This window comes from Hyla sarda, chromosome 1 (assembly GCF_029499605.1).
Source record: "Hyla sarda isolate aHylSar1 chromosome 1, aHylSar1.hap1, whole genome shotgun sequence".
NCBI classification, from domain to species: Eukaryota; Metazoa; Chordata; class Amphibia; order Anura; family Hylidae; genus Hyla; species Hyla sarda.
In genome coordinates, this window is record NC_079189.1 from 322,293,731 (window position 1) to 322,306,056 (window position 12,326).

The following is a 12,326-nucleotide window of genomic DNA, read 5'->3' on the forward strand; positions in this document are numbered from 1 at the left end:
AGCCTCAACGGCTTTGTAGATTGCACTCATGTCAGCAACTCCATATACATTTTTTTTTCTTCATGCTTCTTTCTTCATCCTTTTTTCTTTCTGTCATTCAGACTTTCATTCATTCGATCTCTCTCACTCACTTGCTTTAACTCATTTGTTCTCACTCACTCACTCACTCACTCATTCACTCTCACTCACTCTCACTCTCTCACTCACTCGCTCACTAAGTCAGTCTCTCTCTCTCTCTCTCTTTTTCTTTTTATATATATTTTTTTCCGTCTTCTTCTTCTTCTTCTTCTTCAGACCCTGTCATAGCACTAATGCCTTTCCAATACCACCAGCAGATGGAGACACTCCATTGCAACATTGGTTGTGAGCAGCAGTTTCTAAAAACAAATGCCTCATGGCGGATTTCCCATCCATCAATGGATGGTAAATTTTGTTTTTATCATTCACTGACCACAGAAACCAATGCATGGTCAAGCAACAGCAATGACACACCCTTGTGTATAGGCATGAGACCCTCATGTCATTTAACAGGATTCAGCACCACCCACAAGACAGCTACCTGTCATGTCATGTCAAACCTGCACAGGTGTGCTAGATTATTATTATTTAGTTTTATTTTATTTTTTTACACCAATCAGTGTGCAAACATGGTCATTAAAACGCTAAATGAATAGACGTTCATAAACCAGTCAGTGCAACTCATCATTTTGGTCTCCAATTCTCAAACTCAAATTCTCACCCACGGAGGATTAAATGAGAATCTTTCTTGTTTAACACTGGAATGGGGTGGTGCACTGTTCACTACCCGAAGATACTGCCACATCGGGTCAATGCATAGGGCGACAGAAGCAAGCTTCCAAATCAGCTCCCTTTCTCAAAAATCCATTTAATTTATGGTCCCCAGATAGGGAACGTATGTATCAGTATGTGCTCACAAGTCACCCAAGTGCAAGTATTCACACAAAAAAAAACGTGCCTCAGGATGCGATCTGTCGCAAGATCCTCTCTTTTTTTACACTTGATCTAAGCCAAAAGGCCTAGAGGGGATAACCGGGAAAGGGGTGGACCCAACCATGTCCCCTTCATGAGCACTCACATTACTCATAGGAATGGAAGGAAGGCTGGCAGCCAACCAGACTCCCATACACTCTCTGGGTGGGTGGCAGTCAGCCACCCATACATACATACATACATACAGCACAGGCTAAACCCACATCATCACTTAAAAAAAGGACAGGCGACCATTGCACTCTGATGGAGCATTTAGCAATGCAATCCATAGCCTGGCTTTTGCCTGAACCCCCATCACTCCTCCTCTTGCATATAAGACAATATTTCAGATCTGCATATGAAAACAACACGCCTACCTTTGTTGCACATAGCTGCCTGCCTGTCTCTAGTTACCCCACTGGCTGTAGCTGCGTCCCTTCCGACATGGAATAACACCAACTGTAACGATAAACTGAAAATTAACAGTATAAACCTGCATCATTTTGGACTCTGGTATTTGCTGAATCCGGGTGACCTGACAATCGATGGTGGTGCCGCTGGTGATTCTGGCCTTCTTGGAATCTGTTGGGCCTATGTGTTAGCTCACACATCACTTGGGTATCCATGGTAACTACCACTACATGGTCATCTGCAGTTTACATCTAGCCCGTGGCATTGAATGGCATTTTAAAAGTGCTAAGGGTCCTGGTGCAATAATCATCCCATGAGGATCAGCCTCAACGGCTTTGTAGATTGCACTCATGTCAGCAACTCCATATACATTTTTTTTTCTTCATGCTTCTTTCTTCATCCTTTTTTCTTTCTGTCATTCAGACTTTCATTCATTCGATCTCTCTCACTCACTTGCTTTAACTCATTTGTTCTCACTCACTCACTCACTCAATCACTCACTCACTCATTCACTCTCACTCACTCTCACTCTCTCACTCACTCGCTCACTAAGTCAGTCTCTCTCTCTCTCTCTCTTTTTCTTTTTATATATATTTTTTTCCGTCTTCTTCTTCTTCAGACCCTGTCATAGCACTAATGCCTTTCCAATACCACCAGCAGATGGAGACACTCCATTGCAACATTGGTTGTGAGCAGCAGTTTCTAAAAACAAATGCCTCATGGCGGATTTCCCATCCATCAATGGATGGTAAATTTTGTTTTTATCATTCACTGACCACAGAAACCAATGCATGGTCAAGCAACAGCAATGACACACCCTTGTGTATAGGCATGAGACCCTCATGTCATTTAACAGGATTCAGCACCACCCACAAGACAGCTACCTGTCATGTCATGTCAAACCTGCACAGGTGTGCTAGATTATTATTATTTAGTTTTATTTTTTTTTTTTACACCAATCAGTGTGCAAACATGGTCATTAAAACGCTAAATGAATAGACGTTCATAAACCAGTCAGTGCAACTCATCATTTTGGTCTCCAATTCTCAAACTCAAATTCTCACCCACGGAGGATTAAATGAGAATCTTTCTTGTTTAACACTGGAATGGGGTGGTGCACTGTTCACTACCCGAAGATACTGCCACATCGGGTCAATGCATAGGGCGACAGAAGCAAGCTTCCAAATCAGCTCCCTTTCTCAAAAATCCATTTAATTTATGGTCCCCAGATAGGGAACGTATGTATCAGTATGTGCTCACAAGTCACCCAAGTGCAAGTATTCACACAAAAAAAAAACGTGCCTCAGGATGCGATCTGTCGCAAGATCCTTTCTTTTTTTCCACTTGATCTAAGCCAAAAGGCCTAGAGGGGATAACCGGGAAAGGGGTGGACCCAACCATGTCCCCTTCATGAGCACTCACATTACTCATAGGAATGGAAGGAAGGCTGGCAGCCAACCAGACTCCCATACACTCTCTGGGTGGGTGGCAGTCAGCCACCCATACATACATACATACATACAGCACAGGCTAAACCCACATCATCACTTAAAAAAAGGACAGGCGACCATTGCACTCTGATGGAGCATTTAGCAATGCAATCCATAGCCTGGCTTTTGCCTGAACCCCCATCACTCCTCCTCTTGCATATAAGACAATATTTCAGATCTGCATATGAAAACAACACGCCTACCTTTGTTGCACATAGCTGCCTGCCTGTCTCTAGTTACCCCACTGGCTGTAGCTGCGTCCCTTCCGACATGGAATAACACCAACTGTAACGATAAACTGAAAATTAACAGTATAAACCTGCATCATTTTGGACTCTGGTATTTGCTGAATCCGGGTGACCTGACAATCGATGGTGGTGCCGCTGGTGATTCTGGCCTTCTTGGAATCTGTTGGGCCTATGTGTTAGCTCACACATCACTTGGGTATCCATGGTAACTACCACAACATGGTCATCTGCAGTTTACATCTAGCCCGTGGCATTGAATGGCATTTTAAAAGTGCTAAGGGTCCTGGTGCAATAATCCTCCCATGAGGATCAGCCTCAACGGCTTTGTAGATTGCACTCATGTCATCAACTCCATATACATTTTTTTTTCTTCATGCTTCTTTCTTCATCCTTTTTTCTTTCTGTCATTCAGACTTTCATTCATTCGATCTCTCTCACTCACTTGCTTTAACTCATTTGTTCTCACTCACTCACTCACTCACTCACTCAATCACTCACTCACTCATTCACTCTCACTCTCTCACTCACTCGCTCACTAAGTCAGTCTCTCTCTCTCTCTCTCTCTTTTTCTTTTTATATATATTTTTTTCCGTCTTCTTCTTCTTCTTCTTCAGACCCTGTCATAGCACTAATGCCTTTCCAATACCACCAGCAGATGGAGACACTCCATTGCAACATTGGTTGTGAGCAGCAGTTTCTAAAAACAAATGCCTCATGGCGGATTTCCCATCCATCAATGGATGGTAAATTTTGTTTTTATCATTCACTGACCACAGAAACCAATGCATGGTCAAGCAACAGCAATGACACACCCTTGTGTATAGGCATGAGACCCTCATGTCATTTAACAGGATTCAGCACCACCCACAAGACAGCTACCTGTCATGTCATGTCAAACCTGCACAGGTGTGCTAGATTATTATTATTTAGTTTTATTTTATTTTTTTACACCAATCAGTGTGCAAACATGGTCATTAAAACGCTAAATGAATAGACGTTCATAAACCAGTCAGTGCAACTCATCATTTTGGTCTCCAATTCTCAAACTCAAATTCTCACCCACAGAGGATTAAATGAGAATCTTTCTTGTTTAACACTGGAATGGGGTGGTGCACTGTTCACTACCCGAAGATACTGCCACATCGGGTCAATGCATAGGGCGACAGAAGCAAGCTTCCAAATCAGCTCCCTTTCTCAAAAATCCATTTAATTTATGGTCCCCAGATAGGGAACGTATGTATCAGTATGTGCTCACAAGTCACCCAAGTGCAAGTATTCACACAAAAAAAAACGTGCCTCAGGATGCGATCTGTCGCAAGATCCTTTCTTTTTTTACACTTGATCTAAGCCAAAAGGCCTAGAGGGGATAACCGGGAAAGGGGTGGACCCAACCATGTCCCCTTCATGAGCACTCACATTACTCATAGGAATGGAAGGAAGGCTGGCAGCCAACCAGACTCCCATACACTCTCTGGGTGGGTGGCAGTCAGCCACCCATACATACATACAGCACAGGCTAAACCCACATCATCACTTAAAAAAAGGACAGGCGACCATTGCACTCTGATGGAGCATTTAGCAATGCAATCCATAGCCTGGCTTTTGCCTGAACCCCCATCACTCCTCCTCTTGCATATAAGACAATATTTCAGATCTGCATATGAAAACAACACGCCTACCTTTGTTGCACATAGCTGCCTGCCTGTCTCTAGTTACCCCACTGGCTGTAGCTGCGTCCCTTCCGACATGGAATAACACCAACTGTAACGATAAACTGAAAATTAACAGTATAAACCTGCATCATTTTGGACTCTGGTATTTGCTGAATCCGGGTGACCTGACAATCGATGGTGGTGCCGCTGGTGATTCTGGCCTTCTTGGAATCTGTTGGGCCTATGTGTTAGCTCACATATCACTTGGGTATCCATGGTAACTACCACAACATGGTCATCTGCAGTTTACATCTAGCCCGTGGCATTGAATGGCATTTTAAAAGTGCTAAGGGTCCTGGTGCAATAATCCTCCCATGAGGATCAGCCTCAATGGCTTTGTAGATTGCACTCATGTCAGCAACTCCATATACATTTTTTTTTCTTCATGCTTCTTTCTTCATCCTTTTTTCTTTCTGTCATTCAGACTTTCATTCATTCGATCTCTCTCACTCACTTGCTTTAACTCATTTGTTCTCACTCACTCACTCACTCACTCAATCACTCACTCACTCATTCACTCTCACTCACTCTCACTCTCTCACTCACTCGCTCACTAAGTCAGTCTCTCTCTCTCTCTCTCTCTTTTTCTTTTTATATATATTTTTTTCCGTCTTCTTCTTCTTCTTCTTCTTCAGACCCTGTCATAGCACTAATGCCTTTCCAATACCACCAGCAGATGGAGACACTCCATTGCAACATTGGTTGTGAGCAGCAGTTTCTAAAAACAAATGCCTCATGGCAGATTTCCCATCCATCAATGGATGGTAAATTTTGTTTTTATCATTCACTGACCACAGAAACCAATGCATGGTCAAGCAACAGCAATGACACACCCTTGTGTATAGGCATGAGACCCTCATGTCATTTAACAGGATTCAGCACCACCCACAAGACAGCTACCTGTCATGTCATGTCAAACCTGCACAGGTGTGCTAGATTATTATTATTTAGTTTTATTTTATTTTTTTACACCAATCAGTGTGCAAACATGGTCATTAAAACGCTAAATGAATAGACGTTCATAAACCAGTCAGTGCAACTCATCATTTTGGTCTCCAATTCTCAAACTCAAATTCTCACCCACGGAGGATTAAATGAGAATCTTTCTTGTTTAACACTGGAATGGGGTGGTGCACTGTTCACTACCCGAAGATACTGCCACATCGGGTCAATGCATAGGGCGACAGAAGCAAGCTTCCAAATCAGCTCCCTTTCTCAAAAATCCATTTAATTTATGGTCCCCAGATAGGGAACGTATGTATCAGTATGTGCTCACAAGTCACCCAAGTGCAAGTATTCACACAAAAAAAAACGTGCCTCAGGATGCGATCTGTCGCAAGATCCTTTCTTTTTTTACACTTGATCTAAGCCAAAAGGCCTAGAGGGGATAACCGGGAAAGGGGTGGACCCAACCATGTCCCCTTCATGAGCACTCACATTACTCATAGGAATGGAAGGAAGGCTGGCAGCCAACCAGACTCCCATACACTCTCTGGGTGGGTGGCAGTCAGCCATACATACATACAGCACAGGCTAAACCCACATCATCACTTAAAAAAAGGACAGGCGACCATTGCACTCTGATGGAGCATTTAGCAATGCAATCCATAGCCTGGCTTTTGCTTGAACCCCCATCACTCCTCCTCTTGCATATAAGACAATATTTCAGATCTGCATATGAAAACAACACGCCTACCTTTGTTGCACATAGCTGCCTGCCTGTCTCTAGTTACCCCACTGGCTGTAGCTGCGTCCCTTCCGACATGGAATAACACCAACTGTAACGATAAACTGAAAATTAACAGTATAAACCTGCATCATTTTGGACTCTGGTATTTGCTGAATCCGGGTGACCTGACAATCGATGGTGGTGCCGCTGGTGATTCTGGCCTTCTTGGAATCTGTTGGGCCTATGTGTTAGCTCACACATCACTTGGGTATCCATGGTAACTACCACAACATGGTCATCTGCAGTTTACATCTAGCCCGTGGCATTGAATGGCATTTTAAAAGTGCTAAGGGTCCTGGTGCAATAATCCTCCCATGAGGATCAGCCTCAACGGCTTTGTAGATTGCACTCATGTCAGCAACTCCATATACATTTTTTTTTCTTCATGCTTCTTTCTTCATCCTTTTTTCTTTCTGTCATTCAGACTTTCATTCATTCGATCTCTCTCACTCACTTGCTTTAACTCATTTGTTCTCACTCACTCACTCACTCAATCACTCACTCACTCATTCACTCTCACTCACTCTCACTCTCTCACTCACTCGCTCACTAAGTCAGTCTCTCTCTCTTTCTCTCTTTTTCTTTTTATATATATTTTTTTCCGTCTTCTTCTTCTTCTTCTTCTTCTTCAGACCCTGTCATAGCACTAATGCCTTTCCAATACCACCAGCAGATGGAGACACTCCATTGCAACATTGGTTGTGAGCAGCAGTTTCTAAAAACAAATGCCTCATGGCGGATTTCCCATCCATCAATGGATGGTAAATTTTGTTTTTATCATTCACTGACCACAGAAACCAATGCATGGTCAAGCAACAGCAATGACACACCCTTGTGTATAGGCATGAGACCCTCATGTCATTTAACAGGATTCAGCACCACCCACAAGACAGCTACCTGTCATGTCATGTCAAACCTGCACAGGTGTGCTAGATTATTATTATTTAGTTTTATTTTATTTTTTTACACCAATCAGTGTGCAAACATGGTCATTAAAACGCTAAATGAATAGACGTTCATAAACCAGTCAGTGCAACTCATCATTTTGGTCTCCAATTCTCAAACTCAAATTCTCACCCACGGAGGATTAAATTAGAATCTTTCTTGTTTAACACTGGAATGGGGTGGTGCACTGTTCACTACCCGAAGATACTGCCACATCGGGTCAATGCATAGGGCGACAGAAGCAAGCTTCCAAATCAGCTCCCTTTCTCAAAAATCCATTTAATTTATGGTCCCCAGATAGGGAACGTATGTATCAGTATGTGCTCACAAGTCACCCAAGTGCAAGTATTCACACAAAAAAAAACGTGCCTCAGGATGCGATCTGTCGCAAGATCCTTTCTTTTTTTACACTTGATCTAAGCCAAAAGGCCTAGAGGGGATAACCGGGAAAGGGGTGGACCCAACCATGTCCCCTTCATGAGCACTCACATTACTCATAGGAATGGAAGGAAGGCTGGCAGCCAACCAGACTCCCATACACTCTCTGGGTGGGTGGCAGTCAGCCACCCATACATACATACAGCACAGGCTAAACCCACATCATCACTTAAAAAAAGGACAGGCGACCATTGCACTCTGATGGAGCATTTAGCAATGCAATCCATAGCCTGGCTTTTGCCTGAACCCCCATCACTCCTCCTCTTCCATATAAGACAATATTTCAGATCTGCATATGAAAACAACACGCCTACCTTTGTTGCACATAGCTGCCTGCCTGTCTCTAGTTACCCCACTGGCTGTAGCTGCGTCCCTTCCGACATGGAATAACACCAACTGTAACGATAAACTGAAAATTAACAGTATAAACCTGCATCATTTTGGACTCTGGTATTTGCTGAATCCGGGTGACCTGACAATCGATGGTGGTGCCGCTGGTGATTCTGGCCTTCTTGGAATCTGTTGGGCCTATGTGTTAGCTCACACATCACTTGGGTATCCATGGTAACTACCACAACATGGTCATCTGCAGTTTACATCTAGCCCGTGGCATTGAATGGCATTTTAAAAGTGCTAAGGGTCCTGGTGCAATAATCCTCCCATGAGGATCAGCCTCAACGGCTTTGTAGATTGCACTCATGTCAGCAACTCCATATACATTTTTTTTTCTTCATGCTTCTTTCTTCATCCTTTTTTCTTTCTGTCATTCAGACTTTCATTCATTCGATCTCTCTCACTCACTTGCTTTAACTCATTTGTTCTCACTCACTCACTCACTCAATCACTCACTCACTCATTCACTCTCACTCACTCTCACTCTCTCACTCACTCGCTCACTAAGTCAGTCTCTCTCTCTCTCTTTTTCTTTTTATATATATTTTTTTCCGTCTTCTTCTTCTTCTTCTTCAGACCCTGTCATAGCACTAATGCCTTTCCAATACCACCAGCAGATGGAGACACTCCATTGCAACATTGGTTGTGAGCAGCAGTTTCTAAAAACAAATGCCTCATGGCGGATTTCCCATCCATCAATGGATGGTAAATTTTGTTTTTATCATTCACTGACCACAGAAACCAATGCATGGTCAAGCAACAGCAATGACACACCCTTGTGTATAGGCATGAGACCCTCATGTCATTTAACAGGATTCAGCACCACCCACAAGACAGCTACCTGTCATGTCATGTCAAACCTGCACAGGTGTGCTAGATTATTATTATTTAGTTTTATTTTATTTTTTTACACCAATCAGTGTGCAAACATGGTCATTAAAACGCTAAATGAATAGACGTTCATAAACCAGTCAGTGCAACTCATCATTTTGGTCTCCAATTCTCAAACTCAAATTCTCACCCACGGAGGATTAAATGAGAATCTTTCTTGTTTAACACTGGAATGGGGTGGTGCACTGTTCACTACCCGAAGATACTGCCACATCGAGTCAATGCATAGGGCGACAGAAGCAAGCTTCCAAATCAGCTCCCTTTCTCAAAAATCCATTTAATTTATGGTCCCCAGATAGGGAACGTATGTATCAGTATGTGCTCACAAGTCACCCAAGTGCAAGTATTCACACAAAAAAAAAACGTGCCTCAGGATGCGATCTGTCGCAAGATCCTTTCTTTTTTTACACTTGATCTAAGCCAAAAGGCCTAGAGGGGATAACCGGGAAAGGGGTGGACCCAACCATGTCCCCTTCATGAGCACTCACATTACTCATAGGAATGGAAGGAAGGCTGGCAGCCAACCAGACTCCCATACACTCTCTGGGTGGGTGGCAGTCAGCCACCCATACATACATACATACAGCACAGGCTAAACCCACATCATCACTTAAAAAAAGGACAGGCGACCATTGCACTCTGATGGAGCATTTAGCAATGCAATCCATAGCCTGGCTTTTGCCTGAACCCCCATCACTCCTCCTCTTGCATATAAGACAATATTTCAGATCTGCATATGAAAACAACACGCCTACCTTTGTTGCACATAGCTGCCTGCCTGTCTCTAGTTACCCCACTGGCTGTAGCTGCGTCCCTTCCGACATGGAATAACACCAACTGTAACGATAAACTGAAAATTAACAGTATAAACCTGCATCATTTTGGACTCTGGTATTTGCTGAATCCGGGTGACCTGACAATCGATGGTGGTGCCGCTGGTGATTCTGGCCTTCTTGGAATCTGTTGGGCCTATGTGTTAGCTCACACATCACTTGGGTATCCATGGTAACTACCACAACATGGTCATCTGCAGTTTACATCTAGCCCGTGGCATTGAATGGCATTTTAAAAGTGCTAAGGGTCCTGGTGCAATAATCCTCCCATGAGGATCAGCCTCAACGGCTTTGTAGATTGCACTCATGTCAGCAACTCCATATACATTTTTTTTTCTTCATGCTTCTTTCTTCATCCTTATTTCTTTCTGTCATTCAGACTTTCATTCATTCGATCTCTCTCACTCACTTGCTTTAACTCATTTGTTCTCACTCACTCACTCACTCAATCACTCACTCACTCATTCACTCTCACTCACTCTCACTCTCTCACTCACTCGCTCACTAAGTCAGTCTCTCTCTCTCTCTCTCTTTTTCTTTTTATATATATTTTTTTCCGTCTTCTTCTTCTTCTTCTTCAGACCCTGTCATAGCACTAATGCCTTTCCAATACCACCAGCAGATGGAGACACTCCATTGCAACATTGGTTGTGAGCAGCAGTTTCTAAAAACAAATGCCTCATGGCGGATTTCCCATCCATCAATGGATGGTAAATTTTGTTTTTATCATTCACTGACCACAGAAACCAATGCATGGTCAAGCAACAGCAATGACACACCCTTGTGTATAGGCATGAGACCCTCATGTCATTTAACAGGATTCAGCACCACCCACAAGACAGCTACCTGTCATGTCATGTCAAACCTGCACAGGTGTGCTAGATTATTATTATTTAGTTTTATTTTATTTTTTTACACCAATCAGTGTGCAAACATGGTCATTAAAACGCTAAATGAATAGACGTTCATAAACCAGTCAGTGCAACTCATCATTTTGGTCTCCAATTCTCAAACTCAAATTCTCACCCACGGAGGATTAAATGAGAATCTTTCTTGTTTAACACTGGAATGGGGTGGTGCACTGTTCACTACCCGAAGATACTGCCACATCGGGTCAATGCATAGGGCGACAGAAGCAAGCTTCCAAATCAGCTCCCTTTCTCAAAAATCCATTTAATTTATGGTCCCCAGATAGGGAACGTATGTATCAGTATGTGCTCACAAGTCACCCAAGTGCAAGTATTCACACAAAAAAAAACGTGCCTCAGGATGCGATCTGTCGCAAGATCCTTTCTTTTTTTACACTTGATCTAAGCCAAAAGGCCTAGAGGGGATAACCGGGAAAGGGGTGGACCCAACCATGTCCCCTTCATGAACACTCACATTACTCATAGGAATGGAAGGAAGGCTGGCAGCCAACCAGACTCCCATACACTCTCTGGGTGGGTGGCAGTCAGCCACCCATACATACATACATACATACAGCACAGGCTAAACCCACATCATCACTTAAAAAAAGGACAGGCGACCATTGCACTCTGATGGAGCATTTAGCAATGCAATCCATAGCCTGGCTTTTGCCTGAACCCCCATCACTCCTCCTCTTGCATATAAGACAATATTTCAGATCTGCATATGAAAACAACACGCCTACCTTTGTTGCACATAGCTGCCTGCCTGTCTCTAGTTACCCCACTGGCTGTAGCTGCGTCCCTTCCGACATGGAATAACACCAACTGTAACGATAAACTGAAAATTAACAGTATAAACCTGCATCATTTTGGACTCTGGTATTTGCTGAATCCGGGTGACCTGACAATCGATGGTGGTGCCGCTGGTGATTCTGGCCTTCTTGGAATCTGTTGGGCCTATGTGTTAGCTCACACATCACTTGGGTATCCATGGTAACTACCACAACATGGTCATCTGCAGTTTACATCTAGCCCGTGGCATTGAATGGCATTTTAAAAGTGCTAAGGGTCCTGGTGCAATAATCCTCCCATGAGGATCAGCCTCAACGGCTTTGTAGATTGCACTCATGTCAGCAACTCCATATACATTTTTTTTTCTTCATGCTTCTTTCTTCATCCTTTTTTCTTTCTGTCATTCAGACTTTCATTCATTCGATCTCTCTCACTCACTTGCTTTAACTCATTTGTTCTCACTCACTCACTCACTCACTCAATCACTCACTCACTCATTCACTCTCACTCACTCTCACTCTCTCACTCACTCGCTCACTAAGT

At 43.3% G+C, this 12,326-nt stretch overlaps 7 pseudogenes; all 7 read right to left on the reverse strand.

Annotated features, from left to right (window-relative positions):
- Positions 1-784: 784 nt before the first annotated feature.
- On the reverse strand, positions 785-1,048 carry LOC130339981 (U2 spliceosomal RNA; annotated as a pseudogene).
- A 1,462-nt stretch (positions 1,049-2,510) lies between these two features.
- LOC130342076 (U2 spliceosomal RNA) lies at positions 2,511-2,775 on the reverse strand (annotated as a pseudogene).
- A 1,468-nt stretch (positions 2,776-4,243) lies between these two features.
- LOC130338643 (U2 spliceosomal RNA) lies at positions 4,244-4,507 on the reverse strand (annotated as a pseudogene).
- A 1,469-nt stretch (positions 4,508-5,976) lies between these two features.
- LOC130338654 (U2 spliceosomal RNA) lies at positions 5,977-6,240 on the reverse strand (annotated as a pseudogene).
- Positions 6,241-7,702: 1,462 nt separating this feature from the next.
- Positions 7,703-7,966, reverse strand: LOC130338665 (U2 spliceosomal RNA; annotated as a pseudogene).
- Positions 7,967-9,422: 1,456 nt separating this feature from the next.
- Positions 9,423-9,687, reverse strand: LOC130341538 (U2 spliceosomal RNA; annotated as a pseudogene).
- Positions 9,688-11,151: 1,464 nt separating this feature from the next.
- Positions 11,152-11,415, reverse strand: LOC130338676 (U2 spliceosomal RNA; annotated as a pseudogene).
- Between the last annotated feature and the right edge of the window lie 911 nt (positions 11,416-12,326).